Raw genomic sequence first — 27646 nt, forward strand, 5'->3', positions numbered from 1 at the left:
TTTTACTTTTACTTAAGTAAAATGTTAATGTGGTACTTTGACTTTTACTTAAGTACATTTTTGACTGTGTATTTGTACTTTTACTTAAGTAAATGTTTTGAGTACTTTCTCCACCACTGTCTCCCACTGACTTGAATTAAACCGGGTCCGTCAGCAAAGTTTTGAACGATGACGTCAATTTTCTGCACTGCTTTAGAATTGAAGTTTGCTGTAGTATATTAGCAATGGCAGTGACTGAAGTGAACAAAGCCATTCACATATTGAATTAACACTAAAAAACATTTTTTTCCAGCTTGGCACTTCTCTCTTCTCAGTTGAGGATGGTTGTTGTTAATGTTGTTTTTGGGTAAAAAATAAAACCTGAACACAGTCCATGACTCCAGGAAGTAATCTTTTCTCAATAGCTGAAAGTCTAGACCCTAGGAAAGGGTAGGGCAAACAAGAAACTCCTGCAAAAATTTGATGAAAATAAATGTGAGGTGGGAGTTTAAGGAATGTCTTAAAAATTAGTGTAAAAGGTCAAAACATTTGGAAAAAAGTGCAAATCTAAAGGGATTCAAGGAACTAAGAGAGTGAAAATGTAAGACTTGTGCTAAGACCTACACTACTCAGAGTGAGCGCTCTATTGCTTATTGTTGCTGAGGAGATACATCTTCAAAATATTACGGGGAACAAAGGATTTCTCAGACGTGTGTGAAAGAAACAAGGCAGCACACCAGGTATAACATGATGTAAAGCTCAAAAATGTTGATTTTACATAATACTGCCCCTTTTGGGCATATTGGTCTTGTGATGGTCAGAGGGAGAATAAAAACTAATTGGCCTATTCCTCTTTAAACTGCCGGTTTCATTGTCCACCTGGCTTTTACTGGCAAACTAGGAGCAAGGCATGCTTACCCAAACTTAATAGATTGCCAACCTCTTTTTTTCTAAAATCCATTTTCGCTGATCCCTTGAACCAGGACCCAGTAACGTCCTATCAACAGATTGTTGTCTCTTCTTTAGCACATTCAAGCCAAACCAAAGTCACAGAGTGGTTGTTGATAATGTTGAAAATCCGGAACAAAACAATATCTGGATCAGGATCGGGACTGGCCACAAATTGCAGACAGCAGTTCAGAAATAGACGACTCGTGGGCCGGATGTGGACTGTGAGCCACCACGTTAGGGCCACCGACCTCGAATGGCCCTGAATGTGTGACTGTTTGAGGGTCACATGTTCTTATACAAAGGACTTGTACTGACAGGCACTTCAAGCAAGGCTATGTGAGTATAAAACTTCAAGGTCCTATTAAAATTAATATATCAAAAACTCAACACCCACGAGTCCAATCATGGGAGGTTGTGGTTGCTAAATCACCAAGACTAGAAAGGGTATTTCAGAGAGCTTTTGTGAAAATTGTGTGTGTTTTCACAAACACAAGCATTTATCTTCTAGTATTGTTTAGTGTTGGCTTCTCAATGCCCAAATTAAGACATCTAAAGCCATGACAGCAGGATCTGAGCCAAAGGGGGAAGAAAATGAGCGGAATTGAGATGTTAGACGATAGAGTCATTTCTCTGTTTTTATTAAAGGGTCTTCTGCAGCGGTGCAGGTGTGTGCTGTTCAGGCGTTGACAGTCAACTTCTGGGCCAATGCATAGGCAACCAAGTGTTGCAGAGGTCTGTTGGGCTGGGGAGTATTAATGGCTGCCTGAGGGGTTTTTTAGAAAATGAGGTATGTGTGCATGAGTTGGAAACAGTTGTTCCTTCAGTGTAATAACTACCTGCACTCCCTTCTGCCTAATTTACGGACATAGGTAATCTCTCATCACCGCAAGATCTGTGGCAGGACGGGCAGGATATAGTGAATAACGTGCACCATGTACTAGCTGTTATATACTGCATGTGGAAAAGCAGCTTTCAAAAGACATAAATTCAGGAAATACCTCCCAGACCTAGTGTTCTCTTGTGTATTAAGCTGTAGGTCTGTATTGTTGGACTCAAGGCTTTTAGTTAGGAACCTTTTTATCTCCAACTGGGCCAATGGTCACAAAAACATCAAAAGACTGCTATGCATTTCAGATAAAGGTTGTAATATGTTGTATTCAGGCTACTCATTCATATCCCATCATATGTGAAAACAACTAAGTAGTTTTTTGCTCTCTCTTGTGAGTGTCTTGAGCTCATTAATGTCCAAATACATGGCCAATTTTGAACTTTGTGACAGTTTAATGTTGCGGGACTACCTTCAATTTAATTGCTCTCTGAAAAATATCTTATTTCGTCCAACGTGGAAATGTCAGTCACACAAACCTTGGGAGACGTTCTTAGATTTAATGCAACCGCCTTGTCATATATTACTTATTTTGCCGGATGACAGCTACAGAATGTTGAAACATGTGCCTTGCTACGCTACACATAAATTATTGAAGAAAAGAGAAAAACAGTGTTGTTGCGCCCAAAGTATTTGGCAGTCCTTTATTTGCTTTTCTTTTTTCATGCTTAACACAAAACCCTTCCTGCGAAGAACAGAAACAGACTGTACTCTCTACTAATATTAAAAATGAAGTTGACGGGATATCACTTAGGATTCCCTTGTCAGAATTTTTGTCTCTGAGACAAAAAAAGTAATTTCAAAAATTTCCTGGATTATTGATTTAAAAAAAAAAACATTAAAGCACAAGAACTTTGACTAATAGTACAAAGCCCACAGATAAAAGGCATGTCTGGAAAAACAGTCTGTTTTCTCATACAGAAGGATTTTGATTACAAATAATTAAAATGATTAGAGGTGCAGTTGGTAGCACAGTTGCCTTGCAGCAAGAAGGTCCTGGGTTCGATTCTTGGCCCGGGGTCTTTCTGCATGGAGTTTGCATGTTCTCCTTGTGCATGGTTTTCTCCGGTTACTCTGTCTTAATCCCACAGTCCAAGAACATGACTGTCAGGTTAATTGGTCTCTCTAAATTGCCCATAGGTGTGAGTGTGTGTGCGCATGGTTGTGTGTCTCTGTGTTGCCCTGTGACAGACTGGCGACCTGTCCAGGGTGTAACCCACCTCTTGCCTGGAATGTTAGCTGGAGATGGGCACCAGCACCCCTTCCTACCCCACTAAGAGACAAGGGTGCATAGAAAATGGATGGATAAAATGATTCCTGTTTTCCTTTACAGAAAATAGAACTGTGACTAAGATGATTATAACTGAAGTGATCCCTTATTTTGTTAGATCAGATATGCTAATGATTAATTTTAAATGAAAAAAGTTTTGGTTAAATGAGTTGTGGTTTTTGAGAGAAAGTATATACTGTGCAATGTGTGATAGAATGAGGTGTGACAACTGCTGTGAAAGACTGGTGAAATAAAAGCACATGACAGATGAGGAACTGGCCTTAGAGTTTTTCATGAAATAAAGGGAGATATAGGGAAACGAAGGGTGGAAGATCATGTCTATTGCCTTTATTTATACCTATACTTTGTGAAAACGGTTCAACACGTAATGAGGTTGTGGTTCGGATTAGCCATCCCTCATCAGCTGTCGAATAGCTCCTGATCAGGTTTAAACTCTGCAGGTTTAGGAATCTCAGTACTCTTTGGATAGAGAGCTGGTGAAGTGTTAACCTCTCAAGGAGGTTTTAATTGGAGAGGGGCTTAGCCCTTCAGACAATGAAACCCCTTATCATCACAGGGGAAACCAAGGAACTAGTGGATTTCTGCCTGCACATCTGGGAACCCGACATTGACATAATAGACACCTATAAGCAGAGGAAAAGGCAGTTCACAGCTTATTTTTTCTCCTAGTTAGAGTCACTAAAAAAGCTATTACTGCCATGAACTGTTCTTTAACATAGAAAGTATTCCTGGATTGCTGATTGCATTTTGTTTTGTGTGTGTATGCTGTTTTCTCAAATTCCCAGCCTGTTCTGGCAGATGGTCGCTCAGACTGAGCCTGGTTCAGTTGGAAGTTTATTCCTGCTAAAGAGGAGTTTTAATTTTCACTGTTCCTTGAAGATGCATAATCACTATAAAGGAGGATTACAGAGGCAATGTCCCAATACAAGTGACTGTCCATTGTTGCTACATGTTCATCCAGGAGAAGTGAATACTGCAAGTCAGTGATTCAATGCGATATGCTGAGTTTCCTTCCTTAGATAAATAATGTTTTCACAAGTTTAAAAAAATAAGCTGAACGTGATGATTGTTTGAAAACAAAGATCGATTTGGAATGCACGTATCTGACTCAAAATGTGATTTTATGCTGGACTGAATTACATCATATGTTGTGAATTGGTGCTTTATATATTATCTTAATTCAATTGACAAAAACAAATTCCACAGTATTAAGAATGGTGTTAAACACTGAGTTTGGTGTCTCAGTATTGTCTCAACCCCATCCATTGTGACTTTTTTTATGAACATATTTTAAAAATGTAACAACTTTATATAGGAACAAAGAGTCTAAAGAGAACTTTCTCTCTTTACGATTTTCTACAACACTTAAATGCAACATATTATTTGATTTGATCAGAAAATATTAATTGAATGTGGCAAGGTGCAGGTCACAGATGGTCCACTGTAACCATAGCTCTTTTATTGTGTAAATGTAACCAGACACAGCACTGCAGATGTGAAAACAAGTCTTTGGTAAAAGGGAACAATATCTAAACCCGTCGTGTTCCCCCACCAACTACTTTTTATGCAAGAGGTGTTAAAAAATGCAGTATTTTGTTCAATCATAACAAAAAAGTGTTGCTTCTGAAAATATTCTGCCTCTCCAGTAAGTTGCACTTTAAACAGAACTGGGAAAGGAGCTGCACTGACATGTTTCACTTCCAAGAAGTAGATTTGATGCAGCGCTACTGTCATGAAAGGAGGCCTAGCATTACTCAAGAATATGTTTAGAGGTAGTTTAATTTATTCTAAGTGTGTTTTACATCCAGCTTTGCTCAAATGAACTATGAAAACTTTTGACATTTTTCTGGTGCGTTTTGGTTTTTCCTGTTGCAATACTCAAAGTGGTGTTTTCTATAGCATATATGTCATAATCTGGAAAAAAAAGCAGAATCATAAGCATTGCTTTCTTCCAAAATTAGGTAACAGTCAGTCTGATGTTATTGAAATTCAAGAAGTAAATGGTGGCAGTAGAGGGTAGAGAAAACTGTTATTGAACATAATAAACAATAACCTATGTGGCTGTCCTGCGTCTGCCCTTTATTGTAGAAACCCCAAACCACATCTAGTGCCATGAAAGTTAATGAACTGAGTAAACATGGATATTTTCCAGAAATATGTGGTCCAGAAAGGAATTTCAGATATTTTCCTAGCATGGGTGTAAAGAAAGTACTCAAATTTCAAACAGGATTTTTCACATGAACACACATTTTTCCTATTTATTTTTTTTAACATATCAATAACTTACAGCTTCCAGGTAGTCTGGTGGAGTAGAGAATATAGCTCTGCCAAACTACTTGTCATGTATCTTTATTTGATTCTTGTTGGTTTTGAGTGACAAACATGAATACGTACTTTGTTCCTTAGCTCTAATATAGTCAGGCCAATTTCAGCCCTGGTAAAAACACAGAAAAGAGGCAATTTTTAGGAGCCTGTTGTTTTAGGAAACACAGCTCCAGGGATTGTGTTAGATTTAGATTTGTATTAGTGATGATTAAAAGTCTGAAAACCTCTCATTGGCTCCAAATAATCAGTTCCTGAACTCAATATTTGGACATATCTAAAAATCAATTTGTGAGATCCTGAAACCAAGATTTTATATTGCTTTCCCAAAAATATACAATTATTAAGATCAAGGTCAGAAAAAGTTGAAGAAGATCGTGTCGACACCACGTAGAACTCTGTAAATATTTGGATTGTTCATCTGTAATCTCTGCTTGGCATACACATTTTGGTTACCAAATGTTTTTTGGGTCCTGTGTGTTGTGTTTTTTTGTTTCACAATGAGGCAACATCTGAACTAAAGGCAGACTACTTGGACAACAGCTCTGTTTTATATTGAGGTCATGCTCTTTTGTGCAACAAATCACTAGAATATTTTCTGAACTAAAACTTTCCACAAAAAATTTATTGATTTAACCAAAAGCACTAATTTATTTTGCTGGAAGCAAGCATCTAATGGACTAAGTTTAAAAGCTGGAGGAATCACATGAATTAATATAAAAATTGGGGTTTAATTTTAACCCAAAACTTGTATTTATAAAACGACTTAGAAGCTACTTTGATTAAAGAAAATGAACCCCCTTCTTCAGCAAGAGCTGGTGGTGCAGTCCAATTATCTTCTCTAAATAATTAGGTGCTCAAATCCCTGACCAGAACTTTGGTCTAGGAAAACTCCCAAGGGTCAAACAAGGTAAGAAACCAGCTTGGCATTGGCCTTGGCCTCAGAGGAAGTGGTCTTGACGTTCACAGGCTGAATGTAGCAAACTACCGGATAGTAGCCACAGCTGCCCTGGGGCACACAGATAAAGACACTGCTGCCATGCACCGGCACCATCAGGTACTCTGACCACCAGCAGTAGACAAGGCAGGTGAAGTGTCTTGCTCAAGGACACAGAAACAGAGGCGGACATTGTCCATGTTAGCCAGTCCCAAAGCTGAAGTGACAAAAGGCTGGACTGCCCCTCAAGTGTGGATATTATGTATTTATTTGTTTATTTTAGCATTGTAGACCCTATTTTATGAATCCATCCATCCATCCATCCATCCATCCATCCATCCATCCATCCATCCATCCATCCATCCATCCATCCATCCATCCATCCATCCATCCATTTTCTTACACCCTTAGTAAGACCCTTAGTGGGGTCGGGAGGGGTGCTGTTGCCTATCTCCAGCTAACGTTTTGGGCGAGAGGCGGGTTCACCCTGGATAGGTCGTCAGTCTGTCACAGGGCAACACAGAGACATACAGGACACACAACCATGCACACACACACTCATACCTAGGGGCAATTTGGAGAGGCCAATTAACCTGATAGTCATGTTTTTGGACTGTGGGAGGAAACCGGAGTACCTGGAGAAAACCCACACATGCACAGGGAGAACATGCAGACTCCATGCAGAAAGACCCCAGGCCGGGAATCGAACCCAGAACCTTCTTGCTGCAAGGCAACAGCTCTACCAACTGCGCTACTGTGCAGCCTATTTTATGAATCATTAAACCATATTAACAATAATAATAATAATAATTATTGTTATTATTATTTTATGTTGAATAACCTGTAAATATGACAAATGCAAACTTGTGAGGAACATGTGAGATGGGTCTCTCACTAACCTTCTGAATGCTGATGAAAGATTCTTCTTGTTGATCCACATTTGAAACTGTAGCTGGGGAATGTTATGAAGAGTCACAGTGTGATTCATGTGATCTGCAGTAAACACTTAATACTCAGTCATCGCACAAATTATACTTTTAATTTCACATGCTTCGTGCACTCCCCATATTAAGGTGGAAATAATGTCTTATAGTTTAGCTGTAAATATGCCAGATGAAGATAGACACTCTAATGTTAACCCTAATGTCCAGCAGTAAAAGTATTTCAGTGTGTGTGTCTCATGTTGCTTCTGGCATCTGCAGATCTAAGTGGGAAACGGAGTGAGAATATCCATGAAATGGATATGCCTTTCAGTAGTTTGATGCCGCACCTTGTTGACCTTTTGCCTTTTAATCTGGTTTTCCATTTGGTCGCATATCTTTACCACATCTTTGTTTTGCACTTCTGTGGCACAAACAGCCCTAATCTGATTTAGAAAACATTTTCCCCAAATTATGCAAGACACAGGCTGATCGGAATGATTGTCAATCTTTTACCTAAATACTTAAAATCTACTAACCATTTTTTTTTATCCCACATGCACATATTACAGTTAACATTTAAAGAGAACAGAAACTATCTTCACTTACCAGTTCAAATGTACCCTTTTGCTAAGACTCTAAACCTCTCAGGAAATACAACTTCACTTTCAGGAATAGTTTTATAGTATATGCAGCTCATTACTAAACTATAACATTGTAAATGGTGGTAGGTTCTAACTATTTCTTTCAGATGTTAAAGGGAGTGAGTTGCCACTGTTGGGGGATGAAAAGCTTAGTTAAAATGTTTGTCACTCTAACAGCTGCAGCAACATGGGTTTTGACTTGATCCTGCTAAGAGCAGTGAAAAAGCATAGGCTTGTCAACATGTCTCTGCTAAATAAGTGTAGTTTTGCAATATTCATTTCCTCTTGAGAAGTTTTTTAAGACATGCCTGCATATTTATCTCAGTTCATCACTTTAATGAGGGCCACGCTGGCTGTTTTGGAAAGAGAATTAGTTGTTGTTATGTAATAACACATGCACACAACAGTCCACTCTGTTTTTGCACATGGATGAGTTCCAAACACAACAGTTTTATTGAAACCGAGGGATGTTAAAGTCCCCAGGTGCCAGTCTAAGTTCACAAACATGTTACAAAAGACTAAATCTGGCCAGTGTTTACCCGGAAAAACTAATGGAAAATGGCAACCTGAATACAAACATAGTCAGACTAATTGTAGAAACTGTATATACAGATCTTTAGGGACCCAACTAGCCACAATTTGAAGACATTTATAGACTTCCATCACACGTATGTTAAAATGCAATTTCTACTTAATTCTGGCATGACAGCATGGCTTTGCAAAAGCTGTGAGAATTGGCATTTTCCAGCGCTGTCAGTTTCAGTTTCGTGTTGTAAAGATAAATAGGAAGAAAAAGGCTTTACAGATCCAGGCCCATTTATAGTTGAGAAAATGAATGCTAATCAAAGAACAAAAGGTCCAGCCTGAAGGGTCTATTTTTTATACCTGTAACTGAAACATAACTTCCAGAGCTCTTCAACTCATAATTTACTTCATTATTCATTCATAATGGCAGAGTCCACAGCCTGGCGATCGTAGAAGGTCATCACAGAGCTTCCTTCGCTTTCAAAACAGACTTGTCTGATGGATGATTCTGTGCTTTCACGAAGGACAAGCTGCCAATGCCTCTCACATGGTGATAAGACCCATTTCCAAGCATTTGTCTTAATGAACTCATTCCACATCCATTGCAGACTAATTACTTTTCTTAATCATCACCAGGCACATGGAAACCTATTATGAATATTGTTTATGTTAGGTTTTAGAAACTATGAACTTTTATATGTATGTAGTGTCTTTATTGTGCGTCTGTCTTATCGCTGCTGCTTGTCTTTACTTTATGTTTTAGAAAACCAACCGATATGGCGCGGTCACTGATGCGTTTCCGAACCCCATGTGCATGTGGGTTGTCATGTTGCCTCATGCAACATTCCTGTTATCCAGCATAGGGACTTGCAAACTCCCACTGCAACTATGCAAGGTACAATATTTCTTCCTCTCTCAAAGTGCCAGCCTGGTAACAGGTACACCAGCCACCAAGTCTGGCAAGCATGAAGGGCACAGTTATCATCAGAACAGAAGGATATTCAACCTACGTCACCTTCTGCCAGTGACAGATGACTGCACTCACTGCCACTTTATGGCTCTTTCTGCAATACTTAATAGTGAAATATGTGAATGAATGAGAAGGCCATATATTCCACATGAGACATGGAGGTCATATTTAACCTGCTTTGAATTTTATGGTGGTTCAGATTTCCATTTAATATTGTGTGTGCGCGCGTGTGTGTGTGGGGGGGATGGGGGTGTGCGTGTGTGTGTGCGTGTCTGGGTGAATGCTGCTGAATAAAAAGAAAAGAGAAAGATGACGATATAAAAGTCGTGATTATATTAATATATAGTATGGCATCCTCAGTTCTAGATGCCTTTTTCCTAGAATTTGTTATTTTCAGTACCTTGAGTTATTTAGGTATTTTGACCTGATTTAATTCTCTCCTGCTGGGTGTATTAACGTCTTGACATTTACTTGGATTTTTGAATTACCAATGAAATTAAGCTTATTACGTCTCGTTCAGCAAATTTATCCCTGTCTTACAATTCTGTCTAAATCTGGGATTTTTTTTGGCACAGTCTTTGACCTTATTACTGGGAAAAACATCACTAAGCTGCCAGCAAGTACTTTTTATTATTTAAAGTGCACATGTATATTCATCCTGTAGGATAAATGTACATGATATAGATGCCCAACATAAACATCAAACTACTGCGTATAATCCTAGAGGGATCCAAGAGGAAAAATCTCCCCACTTCAAACTGGCTTTGTTTATGCAAAGTGTATGGTAATGGTTATTCTCTCATGTCTGTAACTGTTAGATTGTTCAGATGAGGGAAAATAAGGAAAGATGGATTACAGAGAGGTATTACTCTGCTGTATGATTTGTAAGGCTGGTACTATTATGCAGATGAGAGGGTTATATGTTGTTAGGCACCAAACAGCATGTCATTATTTCTGTAATGGCAGTGGAACGTTAATGTTATGGGTTATGCAGTAATGTGCTTTGTCTTGCCACATGACTCACCCTTAGCACCTATTAGCCACCTGGTACTGCATCTCACATGCTGATATATAGCCCAATCTAGCCTAATTCTGTATTCTATGTTTTGCCTTATTTCAAAATGTTGATTTTCTTTGTCTTGGACAGATACCTCTCATACATTGTAAAAATGGATTCTAGGCTTAGGTTGGTGAAGCTTCATGAGTTCTTTTTAGGACAAAAATGTAGCATTATAGGATGAACAAAAATTGGGGTGATGTCTTATGTGAAGAAGTCAGCCAGAGGATTAGATAGAAAAGCCATTTCAATTTAACAGTTGTGTACTGCAAATAGTTAACTAAATAGTCAGGCTAATGAAAATCTAAACTATTCCCTCATTAATCCATCACCATACACGTTTATCCCTATCAGAGTTGCGAGGGGTGCTGAGATCATGGTTAGTTTTTGGGTGTTACACCTATCGTGCGTTTTGCAGTGTTACTCTGTTGCCGGCTGCAGGTTGCTGTGGCGTGCGGCTTCCATCTGGTCCTCACCTGCTGACCCGCTTCCTCCCGGGTTAGGCTGTGTTTCCACCCCTGGGTAAGCTACATGCTATTTAGCTTTTGATTTCTTTTATCTGGGTCCACCGTTAATTGGTTTTCTGTTTCAGGCACCTGATTGTGTTTGGACCTTTGGACGCTCTGCTGTCTTGTCTTGCCATTGTTTTGGCCGCTCTCAACTAAACCTGTTGAGGATTGGGCCGGCTGTGTGGGCGGGGCATTACTCCTCTGGCCCCATCGAAGGGCATTTGGAACTGGATGACAACGATTTGTTCCTTTGTTTGAAGTGTTCTTTTCAGTTTTTATTTGTGTGTTATGGAAGTTACTAATTTGTTTTCTTTTTGGTTTGATTTACTAATTTCTTTTGCATGTTTTGTTTTATTTTGGAATAATTGAACTTGTCCGTCCTTACTTTATGTGTTCCCTTTTGTTCCAGGAACCGAGTAGTGGGCCTGAAGCCTCGTTTTTAAAGGGAAATGTTTTAAGGAAATTGTTTAATAAAATAGTATGCACTGTTCAGTCTGTGTTCGGGTGCATCTTGTAATTTTTAAAAAGATCTCCACCTGCTGGTCACAATAGCTTATCTGAAAGTGAAGGGTATGATGAACTCTCTAAACATTTTGTGATATTAAGAATTTCACTGGGTTAGGGTAGAATTTAAGCAAACATTAATTACAGGCAACATTTTGATAATAAGCACCAGGTTTGACCTGTCTAATGTCACTGTTGCATTAAATCTACTTGTCTTTTCATGAATCCATATAAGTTGCAAAATATTATTTTCACAACAGTCAAGTTATTTAAAGCTACTTTAAAAACTTGCAGTTAATTCTTATCTCAATTTGAATCAATTTAAGTTTTTCTCAGACCTAAACCTTAAATGTCCTGGTTTGTCTTTTTCTGCAGTCTATTGGCATAAAAAAGAGCTCAACCCAATTTGGAGCGACAAGCTTAAACAAACGGAGCAAAACCAATTACTACAATTATCCAATTATTTCAAATGATATATGATAAGATATCATCACCAGTAGTGCTGCTGCCCCACATTTGAATAGTTACTCAATATTAGGCATTCATGTCTCTAGTTTCTATATTTAAACAAAGACCCTTACATTCAGTCTATTTCCTGGTCCATTTCCTGTCATCATATGATTATACAGACTATGCAGGCCTGTTTACCTTATTTGAGCCAGGGACATTGATGAAGCTGACGGTTTCTGTAGCAAAGGCAGCAGCTCAGGATCCCAACCTGTTACCTGACATGAGAAGAGTGCTTGTATGTTCATGTGTGGTTGACAAGTGATGAGCATAAATCACACTATGTTGTTAGTGGAACTCCTGTGTCCATCTATCTATCCATTTTCAAACTCACACCTCCAACATCTGAGTCAACAGGGGCACAGTAGTATGTCAAAGCTACAAAACTACCGTTTAGCCAAGTCAGGCTTCTAATCAGCAATAACAGCCTGCGGTCTTCAGGAATCTAAAGTCAAGAAAACCCCCTCAGCACTGCAGGAATCTTACATCCCAATGATTATCCCATCTCCTCCTCCTCCTCCTGTCTCCTCCTCTCATGTGTCTATACTCTTACACTTCTTCTCCACCTCCTGCTCTTCATCTTTGCCACCGGTCTCCGGCAATTTATTACATTGCACCCTGTGATGACAGATGTCTTAAGCACAGATCATTATTTATTACATTTCAAAATGGAGGTTAGATCCAAAACAGTCAAGTGGTGCATATTTGAAACGTAATGTATAGAAGCAGCTTGTCGTGAAAAGCAAGTGTGTTCTTGTCATTGAGAGCTTGTTCGGGGTCAGTGGCCAAGTCATGTGTGTATGCCAAGCAAAAGAGATGTTCACTGAAGGACGAAGGTTCCTGTGTCTGCTCATAATCTCCCAAAAGACAAAGTGTCACTTCCCCACTTTGCCTCCTTGCTGACTCCTTCCCATCTCCCCCCAGCTAGCGGTAATACAGATGGGACTATTATTAGCGTCAGTGATAAGCTTGTTTCTGGGGAGCAGTCACAGGCACTCTGCTATGCACAAATGCACATAATTAAAAACTAAATAACTCGCTGGTAATCTCTTGAATTTTTACCTCTCTGAATTAGACATGAGGGTTGTTTACAGACGTATCCATGATTCAGTTTTGGGAGTGAGCACTATTTGATGTCAGTGTTGAAAGAACTTACATTCACTATAAATAAAGATTAGGATTACCTTAAGAAGAAAATGTGGCACTGCTTTCTAGGGTGCTGCTGGAGGCTATCTACTTCATAGTATCATTGTGGGCTTTAATAATGTAAGATATTTTGCATTATTATATAATTTACAGAAAGATAGCATCTAAAACAAACAAAGGAAAAGTCAATACAAGCACAGATATGAGATATTAAAAAAAAGGAAACATCACCAAAGGAAATCTACCCTAGCCTTGTGACAGTCACGTTGTTAGGCCCTAAGCACTTGCACCCAAGAAAATYCCCTTAAATTAAAGGAATATGATGCCCTGTGATGTATATGTGGACCACATATTTATACAATTAATCTTGCAGTTCACGAAACAATGTTGTAGGTTGTATTGGGCCATTGATGTATCACCGAAACAATGCAAGGAGTGTGGAATTAGTGGTGTAGACGTCACAGAACATCAGCTATTGTGCCTGAGAGCCTTTTTTTCTTTTTGCTTTGTCAGTTATAAGATGACTAATAAAAGTGTTTAAAGAGTTTGGCACCCAGTCCGTGGGATTTTGTTTCTACGACTGAAGAGGACCTGCGTCTGCATGTCGTTGGCAGATACTTGAGTTTCAAACTGAGTCTGAAGCCCCCACTTGCTATTCCATGAATGGTTTTTAATTGTACTTTACGTGATTTATGGTAAGTGAGAGCAATGCAGCAGTATCTCTCTATCTCAGCACTATTTTGACACATAAAAAGCTGACTGAGGTAAAACAATCCTGGTTTCTGTGGCTATAATGAAAATTATTGATGCTCCTAAAACAAAAGGCGTTTTGTATCATTTTCATCCTTCTTAAAGGTTTTCTGCAGTTGCCTGGTAAGAAGTAATTACTCATTTTGATGTAAATAAAATTTCATTAGGTATTTCATCACAGCTGGATAGAAATGTAGCTGTTATTGGTTTCAACATGGTTGCCGTTTAACTGGAGTAATCTAGTGGGTTGGTTTCAACAGTTTTGTTTTTTTCAACTATCAGAGCCACAGCTGCCTGATCTAAAAATAAATCTTTTCATAATCACATACACTGTTTTGCATTACTGTACACCACAAACTGCACAGCAATGACTTTTCACCTTTTTTGTTTTACTACAGTCGAAACCAACTTTTTGCTTCACAACATAACAGAACAAACAAAATAAAATTTGTGTTTATGTTTGATCCCTGACTTCATCTTCCATCTGAGTAACACAAAGGTGACTGTTTTTGTGGCCTTTGGCTCCATTATAGTAGGATAATATTTAAAAAAATTAAATGATTGCTTAGTCTGTACTTCTATTTCTCACCCTCTGTAATTTTGAAGACAAAAGTTGTAGTGCTTACTATCTCAAGACCACAACTAGGCCCTTTTTCTATACCTGTGACAGACATTGGGCAACATGTCTAACTGGGTGTTAGCGTGTGCTTGTGCTTTATTAGTCACGCTAAGATACCCATGTCAAGTAATCTGAAAAGTCTGTTGGCACGTAGCATCTCATAAAAGGAGTATTGGCTTTCAGACCACACAGTAAATTGATGCCCTGGCTCCCCTTAATTCTCAAAAATAGTATAAAATCTTCTCATTACCAAATAAAAGTACCAAATAATAGTCAAACAGCTTTCAGTTTCAGTTATTTCTCACTAATAGGTATTAAAGAGATAGTATTATGTAAAATTATTGAGCTTTTATTTTAGCTCTACTTGATGTTAATGTGATTCCCTCATCCAAAAACATACTTGGAGTGTTACTTTGATTACTCAGAAATCCTTTAATTTCCGATAGCAGCCATTCAGGTGTACAAAATGCTTGGTTTCACCGGGCGCTGCCTTTTCCACGCAGCTCCTACTTGGAGCTGCTGTCTCCAAACCGAGTTTCTGTCTCAAAGAGCGCCCCTTCCCCACTGGGCATCTGCCGAGTCCATCATATGAGCTCCTTGTCAGTGCAACGCTGGTAAAAAAATTAAATGCTTAATGGAGAAATGTTATGATGATGTGCTGAAGGCGGAGAGTTGGAAAGAGAAGGCTCGAGCTTCTTAAAGAAATAGACACCCAATTTCAAGGCAAACTGCAATGTCAAATTTATTTTAAGTCATATTTCATATATGTAGCATATTTATAACAACTGATGGTAACATAGTTACCTGACTGTGCTATAAAATGACCTAATTAAAAATAACAATTGGATATGTGTTCAAACTAGCTCACAGTACAAAGCAAATGTGAAGATAAAGAAAGAAATTAACATATTTACGTGAATATTTCTTAAAAATGAATTAAACAATTGTTAAGATGTACTAATGTTTTACACTACTGTCTATTTCCAGCAATATCTTGAAAGTCTTAAAAGGACAGAAACAAAGCGCTTCAACAGGATGCATAAACAAGGTCACAGTGCAATTGGCTGGCCCCCCTATGGAGCTGTGAATGTTTTCTCCATGCTGGTAGGGAGTGTGTGAAAGGTCACAACAGAACCGGACACTACAGTTATTGTCCTGAAAAGCCTGACAACATATTTAGTCTTATCACAGACAAATGGCTAGCTGAAAATTCTGCCTGACCAGAAAGAAGCTCATGTGTTTGTATCTGCATGTAAATGTTCTTATAACTGTCGAAAATTTATTTTCTTAGAAAGGGACTAAAATAATAAAACTTTTATGCCAAAGGTTGAAGAATGTTAAGAAATAAATGTGAGACTAATCTATAGAAAACCCAACACAGAAAGATGCTTCAAATTCAACTTAAACATTTTGTTTTCAGTAAAGAAATTCAACTGCTGCTTTGGGAATTATCTTTAACCTGAAACATATGTTGAAAGTTGAAAGGCCCATGTGCAAAGATTTACTGGAGTATTACACATTCACTCTTAAGTCCAAAACCTTCAGTGGATGTTAAGAAAATATTGCTGCTGTAACGTTCAGTTTTTCATTCACTTCATCAAACAGCCTTATTTTCTTCTGGTGTTCTCCATGTTGGCTTTCAACATTTCGATTTTTTGGTAACATAATCTAATCCAAGTTGCTATGCTAGCCTAATGCTGTCAGTATAAACCATAGGCAAACAAGAAACAAGTGCAGTAAAATTAACAACACAATGCAAAACCAAAACAGGGGAGATGAAAATTATTTAGATTTTATGTTTACTGATCATGCTGAGTGGCACAGTTAGTAGCACTGTTGCCTTAGAACAAGTAGCGTCCCAGCCATGGGTCTGTCTGGATGGAGTTTACATGTGATGAGATGTAGCTCATATAACAGGCTCAGCAGATGCACAGTCCTACCAGATATCTGCTAATTGCTGCTGGCTAGTCTAAAGGAGCTGTGTGACTCTCTGTCCTAAAGAGAAATACCTGCAGAGCGCTGAGCTGTAAAACCTGCTAGTATTTTTTTGTCAGCTGTGTCCACACTTTATTGACTGGAATTGAATTAAAATGTGTCATGAGCCACATCATCAATAAGTTATCTAGCAAAAGGTCTTTCAATAATGTTGACTTTGTGTGTATGTATCATTTTTTTTGGATTCATAATACATTTACATTTTGTCTCTCTGGTAAAAGTTAAAAATGGTAAAAGTTAAGGAGGTATAAACAGTTTTGCAAGGCACTGTTATTAAGTCTACCTACAGATTGACACTGACTCTCTTTTCTCCCATAATTACTTGCAGAGCTCTTAAGCACACCGATCTATAGCTACTCCTCTTCTACAGTCACCTACAGTTTACACAGTTGTTCATGTAGTGCAGATTCAGTTACCAAACATTTCCGCTTTAGGTTGAAATAATAAATAGAGACACCGGACAGGTCAGATTTGAAAGTCTGGTATGTATTTTCATGCAGCTAAACTCTAATGCCTTACATATGGTTCCACTCACTACTCAGCAAGACACACACTTACTTACTATTTGATAGACATTTGATCAGATATCTGCTGTAAATTTCTGATGTGTAATGGTATAGTTTTCTTTTCCCTTTTTGCAAAAATTCACACCTAGGTCTAAGACGTATAATTAAAAGCTACACTTACATTTTAAATCTGTGACAAAGCTGCGCTTTGAGTTATGCCTGGAAAATTTGTCATGGTGCTTATATATGACAATTGATTTTCTTTGTACAAAAAAATCTTAATATTCCAAAAATATTTTTGAAGCTAGCCATGTTAGTGAATTTGCACAAAAACTTAATTAGAGATTGAAAATACTCTTGACACAATTACAAAGACAAAGGGGCTGAATCCAGAACTGGGAACAAACCAGTTACAGGACAAACTCCTACCACTGTTGCCTCCATCGTTAATGCTAAAGGTCTGAGTGGTTTATTGCATTCACATACATCAGAGCCGTAGGCAGGGCTCTGACTAACTGCCATATATAACAATAGTAAATTGTGTATGCTACCAAATATGGTGTTGATACATACCTGAACAAATGCATAATGTCTATGTTCAAACCTAAGTGTCTGTGCAACATCTTGCATGAAGATCAAAGCAGAAGTATGTGACATTTATAAAAATTACAAATACACTGCTCCATCAGAAACAACCAATCAGTTTGAGGGGAAGAAGTCTGGGTGCTGTGAATCACCCTTGTGCACACGTTGCTTACAACCTCTGCCTTTCTCTCTGCTACAATAAAGTTGGTTCACCACAGCATAGCCTGCCATGAATGTTCAGGCTAGCTAGGATGGCCACCGATGACTGCAGATAAGGAGTTTTCCTGAAATGGTAAGTTGTTTCTCTGCCATTAGAACATTTAGCAGCGAGTACACAAGGATGACTGACAGCACTAAGATCTTCTTTCTGGTCCTGATGAGCAGTGCATTTTTGCTCCTGGCAATATTTGCACAGGGAGGAGGTAGAGGAGCTCAGTCTTTAATTATCTGTCTCATATTACACAACATGGTTTTAACAAATATGTAATAAAACACAATTAAGGCAATAAGGCAATAGCAGTGGAAAAATCTTTTCATAGGAACAATTTATCTCTCGCCTCCTTTCCTTATGAAATTACTGTAATGGAAAATTTGTAAGACAAAGCTTTTTCATCCGGTATTTTTTGGTGAAATCTTAGTGAGCTGGACCAGTCTTTTTGACTTTGTCCTCATTAGAGCAAGACATCGCAAATGGGCAGTGGTTGGTACTTAGAACAAAAGTGCTTAGTGTTAGCCAACCAAAACCTGAAACTTGCGTACATCTGTGTACATGCACAGACATGAAACCGGCAACACAGCAGCAGACTGTGCTAGGGACAGGGAACACTATTAAAATTAAATGCTGCGTGGCTGTGGTATTTCATTCAATGTGCTGACAGCTGTCCAACGTTTCTGTGGTGACGCTAGATAACTTTATGACCCTAGTGAGCCCAGCTTGGCACAGAAACCAGTTCCAGACGCCCACCTCGCCGTCCACTCACTTTTCACATACACTTCATGCAAAACCTTGGATGCAATAACCAAGTTGCAATTCCAACTATTTGACAAATGATTTTAACCACTGTTGGGGCATGTAGAGCTTCCAATCATTCCAGTAAAAATATTAATGTTGTGAAGTAATAAGAATAATACAATTATAGACAAACATTAAAATATTTTTGTAGACTCCTACAGTACATCAGATCTGTTTTGACTACAGAGGCCTTAGAAGTAGTTTTTAAAAGCAAATATTATGTTTACTGGTCAATGTTAACACAAACTAAAGGACCGCATTATGAATATGAATCTGATCCTTTGGGAAGCTATTCTACTGTGCCTTTCAAATGTGCTTTATGTTATATTGTAACCCCGAACTACAACGTATTATATTGAGATTTTATTTGAAAAACCAAATTCAATTTACTTCATTTCATATATATGTGTGTGTGGCAGTATGCCCTGTAATCTGTCGGCTGCCTGTATATAAAGGGCCCTCCCTCACCTGGTTGACATCACGTTGTTTTCTTTCCGGTTCAGACCTCGGCGTTTGTTGGTGCTACACACTAGGTAAGGCAGGCTTCATCTCTTTCAATCAAGCTTATTACTTATTACTTGTGGTTTTAAACTAGTATTTTTGATTAAACTAAAACAATGGTGTAATAAATAAACTTATTGAATTGTGAGATTGTCTCAAGCCTCATCTGTAGCGGGTCTGTGTGCCTTAAAGGTAACTTTTTAGTGGAGTTATTGCAACCAATTTCATCTTGATTAAAATAGTGCTTTTAAATTTAAGTTACCCATTCTTACCACACTGCTCCCGCCACAAATAATGCCATTTTTTTAAAAAAAGGACTCTCAACATTCTTAAAAACAGAATAAGTTGTTCAATCCAATAGATAGATTCCAAGTCAACATGTGGAACCTGGAGGAAAAAAAACATAGTTTACAAACATATTCACAAATAAAAAAGTGAAATGTTTGTTGTGCATTTGCATTCAGGCCTACTCAGTTACCACTTTCTAAAACCACATTTTGGAGCAAGACTCTACCAAATTTTCCCATCTAGAAGTTTTAACTTTTTTGCCATTCCCTCAGCATAATGCTTTCGCATCTAAGCTTTATTGCATGTGCATTGGGTGATGTTCCACTGCACACAGTGTTTTGTAATTACACCAGAGGACTCAGTTCTGGTCTCATGGCACCTTTTTCCATATATTTGCTGTGTCCTGTACATGGCTTGCAGTAAACCTTAAGTGGGACGTCTTACGCCATTATCTCAACAATAGCTATTTTCTTTCTGCTCTTCTACAACGGATATTCGTTACTCTGCCACTGCTCCATTATAAGGTGTTGAATGATGAAAACAGGCTTCGTTTGTCAATGGACGCTTGTATCTCCATGCCTTCATTATTAATATTAAACACCACTGACAAAGGTTTGCATTGTCATCTGGTCACTCTCACTCAATCTAACCTTGAAGCATAATGACAGCAAAAGGATCCTGCCACATAAATTCACATAGTATTTTTTCCAATTCATAATTATGTCTATTGCCCAACTATTAATGTCTGCAGAGAAATCTGAGTCTTTAAAAAGTCACAATTGGAGTTTGTTCTTAGTCTTTGAAATGCCATATCCGTGTAATGCCATGAGTGCATTAAGTTGTTCCTGAGTAAGTGGATGGTGGTGCAGATGAAGCTAAAATCACAATAATTTTATAAATGTCTCCTGAACTCCATTTTTACACGGTACATTTTCAGATTAAAACTCCGTACATCCATGGATTAATATGTTTTCCGAATGAGCTCTTACAGGAAACAGCCATATTGTTGGATAACTGAAAAGGAAGAATTTGCTGCCCTGTTATATTTTGAATGTTAGCCAGGCCTTCTCTTCTACTATGTGGGTGTAGAGTTTGAGAAGGCTATAAATCTTTGCCAGTGGGGAACCACATGGTTCACTCTCTGAACCATGTGGTTCTGTTGCCTTTTGCACGTCCTGTGGTGTTTGGAACACACAGTCTGTTCCACAGACTCCATGAAAGATTCACGGATGAATTTGGCTTTATTGACTGTATCTTTGTGGTTTAATGCATAATTTTACCTATGGGAAAAATGATTCAGCATTATTTCTCCTAATTCCCACTGCGGAATCGACAGTCTATCTGTTAAAGTCTCACTAAATTCAGCTATTCCTAGGGAATCCTCGTGATACTTAACTGTGTTCAGAGTAAGGAGTCTGACTATTAACATCCCTAATAAAAAACAAAACAAAAAAAAAAAAACACTCCAATTACACTTTGTGTTAATGGGCTGTGTAACAAATACAGACATTTGACAATTTCAGCTGCACTGGAGAAAACATTCCATATATTCTTGATTGTGTACAACATGTGCATAGTTACCAGAAAAGTTATTGGGTATTTCGCATGGGAAGTTTTTAATCATCCCTAACTAGTCCTTGAGGATGTAAAGAGTTAAAAAGAAAAAGCTTTTATGATTAAGTAAGAGATGCTGTGATAATCCGAGGAGCCACATTTGAAACGTAGTAATTCTGTAATTATCGCATTCTGGTTGAGGTTTAAGGTGATTTATTACAGTATTCGTAAAATCATTAGTGATCATCTGTTTAGGTTACAGTATTTGCAGGGAACAGGCGTATAAGCATGTAAACACGAATTTTGAGCCACAAACATATGGAGGAGTTTATTGCTCGAATGTAGCAGAAGTGTTGATAACCTGTGTTACACTAAAATATGTGCATATAGCATATACATACATCAGTGTGATAATCTATCAAAAATCTCTTTGCAGGATGAATTTGTTCCCTTTCATAAAACAATATCATCACAAAATAAGAAATTATGAAGATTTGGTTTATTTGCCAAAATGATGAACTATTCAGAAATATGAATGATTTCACCTCAGTTAAAATCATAGATTATAGAAAAAACCTTTTAGTAAATGTGGCCAATTATTATTTTATAACAGAAAAACCTATTTGCCGATGATTTAATGAAGTAAGCAACAATTCAAACAAAGAAATATAAAAGCCAGATACTAATAGTAAATACTGCTACAAATTAGACTGAACGCTTATTTATCCATTAAATGTGCCTTAATTCCTATTCTATCTATGGTTAATCTGAGAAGGGAAAAGAAAAGAAGAAAAGTAAACTATTTTCAGAATGAATCCTAATCTGCCAGCTTTCATCACCAAGACCGGGAGGGACAAACCTGAAAAGATTTCCTCGCCAGTCAGACATGGCTGTTTACTTTCTTGGAACCAACAAGCCTTTTTGCTCCAGTGTTTTACCAGCTTCCTCTCTCTGTCAGCTGGAGAGACAGTCAGCTGTCCTGCTCCAACACCTATTCAGTCTGCTGCAGGTCACTTGGAAAAGGCAATGGGTACTACTTTCTTTTGGCGCTGGCTCTTTAATGGTGGCAGGGACCGGATGACAGTGCTTAACAAAAGTCACTGAGAGAAACTGAACCAAAATTACACAAAGTTATATAGATGTGGGAAAGTAGGTGATATGAAAATATTTATCAAAGGATAAACAGGAATAAGTTTTATTCTCTAAATATTTTTCAACACAGTACAAAGAGACCAAAAATGTCCATTATTGTAGTAAGAATTTGATTTCATGGTTATTAATAATTTGTATTAGTTTGATTAATAGGTTGAATTGATAAATAGGTTTTAGCCGTACTGTCCACTTAGCACAGATTACACATTCAGCCATCCACTCTGAAATGCAAATAGATTCATATACAGATAAACAGACCGGTATGTGAATGTCTAAACTCGCAAAATAATTTGAGACAAGAAAACTTAAAATGTGCTGGCAGATACTCAGAGAAGACCCTTTTAGGCATGAGACATTAGCATAAATCAAATATATTCCTTTTCTTGAGAACTCACATTTAAAGATTTTTTTAATCACTTTTTTCACACAGAAGGTCAGCAAGCTGTAAGACAGCACAAATGTACTAACCAATGGCTTTCTTTTTATGCCATTTTTTCTGAGTGTACAACTCTTTGTGAACCCTAGTTTATTTTGCTTTGGTAAATAATGGTGGCATGGTTTGGCATGACTCTCATTTCATTTTGTTCACACACACAGTTAGGATCAGCAAGCGGCAAGACACCACAAATGTGCTAACGATGCCCGATACAAATACTGCAACCTAAAATGATACAGTGTGTCTTTTGGAGACCTTACACCCACAATATGGATTTCTGCCATCAAAAATATTAGCTTAGATTTGTACTGATGAAGTGGAAACAGTTTTTATACCAGTGAAGCAATCTTTGCCCGAACATGTAACGACTCTTTGCTGGCAAGTTTCTAGACAAAACAACTCCCAAAGAATAATTTGGGGTTAATATATTGTATGGATGCTACATTAATATCAAAATATGCGATTTTGTTTCACTGTATTAAAACAAACAAAATGTCAAATTTTTGTGCAGTTTGCATTTTTGTATGTTTCAATTTTTGTACTTAAATAAATAGACTAAGATCTTAAAAAACAACACAAATCTAAAGAAATTCTTAAACAATCACAAATATCTATCAGTCTGAAAGGATTCATAATGCCTAAGGTCTTTAGTGAAGCAGACAATTGTAAGGTTTTATTGGGAAGCTACTTTTGACTTTGGGGGAGGTTGGTTTTCATAAAATTTTAATACATGAAAGTGTGATTGGAAAACAGCAATTTGTATTTTGTTAGCTTTTCTTTGCCTGTTGGTACAATATTAATGATCTGAAATATTTGACTATGAGAAAAATCCCTGAAGATATGTATTAGGGGACAAGTTCTTTTTGCAGCATTGTCTAATGATTTGCTTATATAATAGTTTACATGGAGCATAACAATGTCTCCCTCTGTTTCTTCCCCATCTTTCGTCTGTTTCATCCATGTAGCTAAAAACACTTTTCACCAGTCAAGATGCGCACACTTTTAAACTCCTATGGTCTCTCCTTTTATCTCAACCACTCAAAACTTCCAACTCTAAATCTGCATGCTGCTGAAACAGAAGGGTGATCTGCTAGTTTACACATGCTAACCCGCTGCCGCGCTGGATGATTCTGTTTGCAAACATTGGCTCTGAAGGAACAGGAGATCTGGCAGGTGTTTTACACAGCTGACCTTAAAGTGGACACTTCAAATCACGGACTTGGACTGACTGAGACGTGTTCTAATGCAAAGGGACTTATGGCAGGTGAGTGCTGTTAGTTTGAACTATTATTCTGGACAAAAGTAATGTCATGACCATGACTTTGAATGGTAATTTTTAATTAAATTATACAGTGCTTATTTAGCAAAAATTTAGCAAATTTATCCAAGACACAAAATGATACTGCTGCTAATTTAGTCACAGAGCTATAATAATTATAAAAAATATATAATTAATTTTAGTGCATAGTAATTAAGATAAAATTAATGAAGGTAAAACTAATTAAGAGATGATGAATTGACATGTCTGTTGCACCAATTAACATGTAATCTACTGCCTTATCTGCCTTTACAGAATGTTGACTGATAATCAGGTATTTAAGAATCATCAGAGCATTTTATTTTAGACGGACTAAACAGTACAGTATATTTCATGTTTTCTTTCACAGCCTCCTGTGTACTTCTGCAGATAAGCTTTACTGCTCATCTGGGTGGCTTATGTTCATCAGTATTTGCAATAGGTTCTTAGAAAAGGACATTTACAAACATTTATAAATGTTAAAAAAAAGTTTATCTTTGATACCCACAATCCATCTATCCATCCATTTATCCTTTCACTAAAATTAAACATTGGGATGAAATGGACTGATAATTAGTTCTCATTGAAACCAGTGAATTTAGTGGCACGATGCTCATTTTTCAAGCTTACATTTCAGTAACTGTAGGAGATGTGCTCCAAAACAGATCACTCACCTCTAACTGGACTGCAGCCCTGTCTCATTTAAACTGAATGTACCTAAACATTTTATGCTGGAGCTCAGTAAACAAGAAAGTTGAACCAGTCGGGTTCCTTTGAAAAAGAAAGAAAGAAAGAAACCCCAATTAACAATAATTTAATCATGCTGCAGAAAAAAAATCCCTGATTGACTCAGTCTGCCAAAATGCAATACCCTAAACAGTGTAACCCAGTTGGATGAAGACATAAAAGAAACACTGTGTTTTGATTGGTGATGGCAAGTTGCATGCTCTTTATTGCAATTACTGACAGTATGGGTCAGTTGACATGGAGACCAACTGGGCAAAAGCTAAAAAAAAAAAAAAGTCGTTTGGATTGGAAGATTGTTTTTATATCTGTGAGCTTGAATGAAGTCAGCATTATTACAAAATGTGTTTTAGGGTTTTTTAGGAGTCACTTAAGGTTCTACATATCTGTGAAGTATAAGGATGCACCCAACCAGAATAGCACAAGCTTTGGATGAGAAACAGGGATAGGGGGTAGAGAGGAAAGGGTGAATAGACTAGAATTTAGACTTGGAGAGCAGTTGATGTGTTGTTGTCTTTGATGCCTTGGCAGGGCCTGGTGCCCGACTAATGTGGCGTGATACATTGGCTACTGAAAGCAGGGCCAAGGGTTCCTTCCTTGGCATGTGTATTTGGGTTGGAGCTTAATTGGACAGCTGGACCCATTTCCTCACATATTTTCACAAAAAGGGATGCTCTAAGCTTCTCTTTTCTCCTGCTTTTCCTCTTTTAGTAGTACTGAATGCTTTTTTGATTCTCTCACAGCATTGACTTGGCATTCGTGCAAAGAGAGCACTTACTATCACTGCTGTAATCAGAGATTGAAAGATGGATATGTGCTGCTTCTCTCAGGAAACAGCCTTTCTCACTCAACTGTGACAAGCTCAGTAGTATTGATACCTTACCAAGGGGGTTCACACGATAATATCCCCCTTTTCTTTCTGCAGGACGTATATGTAAGAGGACGTCTTTACACAAAGGGTAACAGAGCCTGCGGTCAGTGAGTGTCCTATATAAACTTGCATGCAGGCTTTTTCCTTAAAAGTGAAACCAGGCACATTGTTCTTTAATGGTACATGAGTATGCCCGCAGGTTTATCATTTTTATGTTACACTGTGTCATAATAACTATGATCTTGTAAAAACTTTTTTGTGTAATCCAATTTGTCAGATATGGGTGTAACAAGAGTGATTGAGGTGAAAGGGCATCCAAAAATACGATCAAATTACTCAATTATCTCAGAATTTAAAAGTCACCATTAAAACGCTGATTAGCGAGATACTAGAAAAGTTAGTAAAGCTCAGTTGGGAAGCTGTTTTTGACGACATTCACGTAAGGTAGCGTAATGGCTGAAGAACAAATTAAAACATTTGACTTTATATTTTAGTTATGAACAGTTTGTGCATTGGTAACAGCAGACAGAGGCCATACAAAACAGAAGTTTCAGAAACAAAGTAAAATACACTTCAATAAACCTAATAGTCACACAGGAACCTGTGACATTTATGATCTTCACCAATGTTTGTCATGTTGTTTCTGTAGCTCCTCTGTATTTGGAGTTCATGGTCTTTCCTCTCAAATAGAGGAAAGACCATTAAATTAAATAGATTTTTCCAACGTGTTTTGACTTGCACAGTAAATTGCCATTCCTGCCATTGATATATAAAAGCCAACATATTTTCTGACCCATGAGTATTTTAACTTGCAGATTTTTGCACGGGGGTTAAAGAGTTTGGACAGTTATTTCATATTGCTATATGCAAACCTGACAAACCATGTTTGCAAGGTAAGGAAAAGTAATTTTATTTATGTAGCACATTTTCAGCAACAAAGCAATTCAAAGTGTAAACACAAAACATATCTAATATGAGAACTGAACAATCCCACCATTCAGTGTAAAGTCTAGAAATGATTTAAAAAATACAGTTGGATTCATTTGGCTCCCTATGAAGTTTATAAAGCTCTCAACCTTCTCGCTTCGGTTTTGTCAGATATTTCCACACTCCAGACCAGAAAGTTAGAGCTCCACATTGACCTCCTTTATGTGAGATCAAAGCGTTGTCAGAAGTTTAATCCTCGGCGTTCAGTATTAGTTTTAATGAATTCTGACCTCTCAACCCCCGTAAGCTTGAGCACATTCTGACAATGGGAGATAAAAAATGCAACTACTCTTTAGTAAAATCATTCAGGATATAGATCTAAAAGTTAAAAGCCATTGTCCATAAAGGAGAAAACCCAGAAGCAAAATGATGAATGAATCAATGGTTTTAGTGTGAGTTAGAAGAGCAGAGTAAGTGGGTCAAGAGATTCTGAGTAACGGAAACAGTTTCAGGACGATGAAATTGGGAAAAATGCTCTTGTTTGTTTCATAAACTACCCTGCTGCTGGCTTAACCAGCAATGCTTTGAAAAAGTGCTTTTAGAAAGTCACAAGAATGTGATGCCTTGAAAGGATTATTCTAATGTCTCCCTCTAAAAGTTATAACTTTACTTTTAATTTTCAGTTTAATTATTTCTCCCCACCTTTTTTCATAAGGTTAACTACCCAGAATACTTTAATTTATAAAGAAGGACTGAAACTTTACAATAAAATCTGATGTGACAATTCATAAAAGGAAAGAACTTCGTGATTTATGAAGAGTTCTTATTTATACCACCAACATCACTTCCTTTAGCACAATTGTCCACATAATTTGCATATTTATTTTTTGTCCCCTCAAAATAGCAAATGAAACTTTCTTTAAAAGTATACTTTTCATCCAATTTTGGATTAGTTTGGCCTTTTTCTTCCTACGTAATTCTAGATCCTCATCTCCCTTCAGTGCTCCATCTGGGATTTCTCCCATTGTGCTTGATTTCTGCAGTCAAATTTCAACCGGGCCAATCAGCGAACAGAAGGAGTTGTGAACGATGACGGCAACTATCTGTGCTGTTCTGGAATTGCAATCTTCCTGTCCAAGGTTGTTTGCCAATAGCGGTGAAGCGGTGAACAAAGTCATTCAGTTCATGTTGGCCACACCTCAATATTGAACAATTAAAGTCGGAGCAAGAGGAATGTTGGCAAAGATGTTGTTTAAAGAAA

This window comes from Poecilia reticulata, linkage group LG6 (genome assembly GCF_000633615.1).
Source record: "Poecilia reticulata strain Guanapo linkage group LG6, Guppy_female_1.0+MT, whole genome shotgun sequence".
Taxonomy (NCBI): Eukaryota; Metazoa; Chordata; class Actinopteri; order Cyprinodontiformes; family Poeciliidae; genus Poecilia; species Poecilia reticulata.